This window comes from Babylonia areolata, chromosome 30 (assembly GCF_041734735.1).
Source record: "Babylonia areolata isolate BAREFJ2019XMU chromosome 30, ASM4173473v1, whole genome shotgun sequence".
Lineage (NCBI taxonomy): Eukaryota > Metazoa > Mollusca > Gastropoda > Neogastropoda > Buccinidae > Babylonia > Babylonia areolata.
Window position 1 is genome coordinate 781205 of NC_134905.1, and position 5000 is coordinate 786204.

The following is a 5000-nucleotide window of genomic DNA, read 5'->3' on the forward strand; positions in this document are numbered from 1 at the left end:
CCCGCCACGTCTCTACTCCCCGCCACGTCTCTACTACTCCCCGCCACGTCTCTACTCCTCCCCGCCACGTCTCTACTCCCCGCCACGTCTCTGCTCCCCGCCACGTCTCTACTCCTCCCCGCCACGTCTCTACTCCCCGCCACGTCTCTACTCCCCGCCACGTCTCTGCTCCCCGCCACGTCTCTACTCCTCCCCGCCACGTCTCTACTCCCCGCCACGTCTCTGCTCCCCGCCACGTCTCTACTACTCCCCGCCACGTCTCTACTCCTCCCCGCCACGTCTCTACTCCTCCCCGCCACGTCTCTACTCCTCCCCGCCACGTCTCTGCTCCCCGCCACGTCTCTACTCCTCCCCGCCACGTCTCTACTCCCCGCCACGTCTCTACTCCCCGCCACGTCTCTGCTCCCCGCCACGTCTCTACTCCTCCCCGCCACGTCTCTACTCCCCGCCATGTCTCTGCTCCCCGCCACGTCTCTACTACTCCCCGCCACGTCTCTACTCCCCGCCACGTCTCTACTACTCCCCGCCACGTCTCTACTCCCCGCCACGTCTCTAATCCCCGCCACGTCTCTACTCCCCGCCACGTCTCTACTCCCCGCCACGTCTCTGCTCCCCGCCACGTCTCTACTCCTCCCCGCCACGTCTCTACTCCCGCCACGTCTCTGCTCCCCGCCACGTCTCTACTACTCCCCGCCACGTCTCTACTCCCCGCCACGTCTCTACTACTCCCCGCCACGTCTCTACTCCCCGCCACGTCTCTAATCCCCGCCACGTCTCTACTCCCCGCCACGTCTCTACTCCCCGCCACGTCTCTGCTCCCCGCCACGTCTCTACTCCTCCCCGCCACGTCTCTACTCCCCGCCACGTCTCTGCTCCCCGCCACGTCTCTACTACTCCCCGCCACGTCTCTGCTCCCCGCCACGTCTCTACTCCCCGCCACGTCTCTACTCCCCGCCACGTCTCTACTACTCCCCGCCACGTCTCTGCTCTCCGCCACGTCTCTGCTCTCCGCCACGTCTCTACTCTCCGCCACGTCTCTACTCCCCGCCACGTCTCTACTCTCCGCCACGTCTCTGCTCTCTGCTCCCCGCCACGTCTCTGCTCCCCGCCACGTCTCCCCGCCACGTCTCTGCTCCCCGCCACGTCTCTACGTTTCCCTCACTGATCGGGAAGCTCTCAGCTTCAGTCTGCCTCCCAGTTTTTAACTCTCTCAGTACGGCCAGTCCTCTCTTCTCCTCTACACAGACCCCTCGGATGTCCAGTGGGTGTCTGAATGACCCAACCTTTAGCTTCCGTCGTCAGAATTGTGGTATTCTTTGTCAACATTCACGTCTTCAGTATAAGAGCCTTCCGCTTGCAATATTTTGATGATGGCGATTGGGGTGAAACGCTGTTAACGTCGTCTCTTTCGCCGTTCGTATGGAAAGAGTTAAGATGGCGTCAAAGTGTGCAAACTGTCTGATCCACATACGTCACAACACACCCACCTGGAGGTGAATAGATGGGTGGGAGGAGGAGGCTGTGGAGGGGAGAGAGGGGGAGGGGGGGGGGCTGTGGAGCAATAACGCCTGGCCCACGCACACTGGTCCAGCATCGAGAGCTTGTGAAATGCTGTGTTGGTGAAAGTATAACGTGAAAATAAAAAGGGAAATAAAACAGCACAGCATCAAAAAGATACGTTACGACTGAATAAAAAGGAGCAAAAAAAAAAAAAAAAAAAAAAAAAAAAAAGGGAGAGAGAATAAAAAAGACGTGAATGGCACATATTAACGCGCGCGCACACCACATACCACACACAGTGGAGTGATGGCCCAGAGGTAACGCGTCCGCTTTGGAAGCGAGAGAATCTGAGCGCGCTGGTTCGAATCACGGTTCAGCCGCCGCTATTTTCTCCCCCTCCACTAGACCTTGAGTGGTGGTCTGGACGCTAGTCATTCGGATGAGACGATAAACCGAGGTCCCGTGTGCAGCATGCATTTAGCGCACGTAAAAGAACCCACGGCAACAAAAGGGTTGTTTCTGGCAAAATTCTGTAGAAAAATCCACTTCGATAGGAAAAACAAATAAAACTGCACGCAGGAAAAAATACAAAAAAATGGGTGGCGCTGTAGTGTAGCGACGCGCTCTCCCTGGGGAGAGCAGCCCGAATTTCACACAGAGAAATCTGATGTGATAAAAAGAAATACAAATACAAAAAATACACGCGTACACACACGAAAGCAGCGCGCGCGCGCACACACACACACACACACGCACGCTCATACACACTCATACACACTCATATACACATACACACGCACTCATCAGCCGTTCCCTGCGTCATTCAGTAAGGTTTCAGTCATTCACACATACACATTCATACAGACATGTAACATTTTACGTGTATGACCGTTTCGCCCCGCCATGTAGGCAGCCATACTCCATTTTCGGGGATGTGCATGCTGGGTATGCTCTCGTTTCCATAACCCACCGAACGCTGACATTGATCACATGATCTTTAACGTGCGTATTTGATCTTCTGCGTGCGTATACACACGAAGGAGGTTCAGGCACTAGCAGGTCTGCACACATGTTGACCTGGGAGATCGGAAAAATCTCCACCCTTTACCCACCAGGTGCAGTTACCGAGATTCGAACCTGGGACCCTTTGATTGAAAGTCCAACGCTTTAACCACTCGGCTATTGCGCATCTGTACCTGTTTGTCTCTGCGTCTCCCTGTCTCTCTCCCTGTTGCTGAATCTGCCTCTGTCTCTGTCTCTCTCCCTGTTGCTGAATCTGCCTCTGTCTCTGTCTCTCTCCCTGTTGCTGATTCTGCCTCTCTGTCTCTCTCCCTGTTGCTGATTCTGCCTCTCTGTCTCTCTCCCTGTTGCTGATTCTGCCTCTGTCTCTGTCTCTCTCCCTGTTGCTGATTCTGCCTCTCTGTCTCTCTCCCTGTTGCTGATTCTGCCTCTGTGTCTCTCTCCCTGTTGCTGAATCTGCCTCGGTCTCTGTCTCTCTCCCTGTTGCTGATTCTGTCTCTCTGCCTGTTGCTGATTCTGCCTCTGTCTCTCTTCCTGTTGCTAAATCTACCGCTGTCTCTCTCCCTGTTGCTGATTCTGTCTCTCTCCCTGTTGCTGAATCTGTCTCTCTCCCTGTTGCTAAATCTACCTCTGTCTCTCTCCCTGTTGCTAAATCTACCTCTGTCTCTCTCCCTGTTGCTGAATCTGCCTGTCTCATTGTCTTTCTGCCTGTCGCTGAATCTGTCTCTCTCTTTAACCACTCGGCTATTGTTGTGGTTTTGTTGTTGTTTTATTGTCCCGGGTTTTTATTTTTCGTGTGGGGGTGGGAGAGTGGACGGAGCCAGACCGCCTTCCTCACAGTTCAGGCAGAGCACGTGCTCTGAGGCCATCGGGGACAGTTCGGCTTTTGTTTCACGCCCTTGTTTTACCTTGGACTTCTCAGCTTCGTTAGCCGGGCTTCGTCTCCCACGCTGTTCTTTTACGTCACCCTGTTGGCCGTGAGTTCTGAGTCCTTCCCATCAACCCCTTCTGGACCACTTCCGGTCCTCGTGACAGCGCCGATCCCCGTGCATGTGACCCCAGCAAGGTCAACATACGACCTCAACAATGTAAGGTCAGCTAACAGGGTCAGCCAATAACCTCAAACAGGTTGGCCTATGGCCTGATTCAGGTGAACCTGTGACGTGAACCAGGTCAACGAATGGCCTCAACTGGGTCAACGTATGACCTCAGCAAGGTCATCAACATGCCATGCGATTTTTATATTTTTTTTTGTTCTTCCTCCGGTCAGAAACTGGACGGTGAAAAAATGGCGTCTCTCCGGTCAGAATTAGTGCATCGTAAAAACAAAACAAAACATAACAAACAAAGAGAGAAAAGTCTTCTTAGATACCAAAGAAAATTTGGCTACACTCCAAAAGTCAAATTTTAAACTTCGCAAACAATTGCGTCATTGGTCTGTGTAACCAAGAGAAAGTCAGAAAAACAGAAGAAAAAAAAATTGCGATACCCTCAAAGTAATGGGTGTGACTGATAATGACAACTGAAATTTTTGTGACACCGAAATTATTTGTGGTTTTTCCCAGTTATGCAGACTTTTTTGGCTTCAGTTTCAAAATGAACTTATAGAAAACTGCGAAACATTGTCGCTCAATTTTGAACTTGTTTGGTACTGACGATTAAACGAAAACAGATGATGTTTTTAATTTGATATTTCTATGGGCAAAATTCTTTATGTATAAGTGTAAAATTGATAAGGTTAAACCAGGTTTACACGCATTCATTGCTGAACTCAAGCACAAGTACACAACAGAAAAAACAAATACACCTAATGGAAAGGAATTATCGGGATTTCTCTGTTAAATGGCTACCTTATTTAGATCTAGTGATGTGTCATGGATTTAACTAATCTTATATAGAGCCGGAGGTGGTTCCATAGGTGTGGACACATTATTTTGACTAATCTTGGTTTGACTGGTTTGTTGTGATTCGGATGTTCCATGTGGTCCATGAGATTTGACTGTTAATGTGTGCTGTGAGCTGAGATTGGAAATGTCATGTTCTATGATCTGTGTTTGTTATTGCTGTGTGTGTGTGTGTGTGTGTGCGTGTGCGTGTGTGTGTGCGCGGGTGTATGTGTGTTGTTGTTGTTGTTTTTCTCCTTCTTTATTGTTTACATTCATTCCTGCTTGTTCGTCAGAGTTGTTTGTTAAAACAACAACAACAACAACAACAAAAAACCACCCTTGCAAACTATCACCATATTATACGTGTGTATGTATTACCTCGATCGCTGCACGTGGTAAGTTGTTATTCTGCTTTACTGTTGTGGAATTCAATGTGAAAATGTAATGGAGACAATGTTGAAAAGAAAACATAACCTTCTGTGCAAGAGAAAAAAATTCATTAAAACCTATTAATTAAAAACAACAACAACAACAACAACAACAACTGAACATTTCTACAACGCCAACAAAACAATCCACCCTCCCACCCCCCGT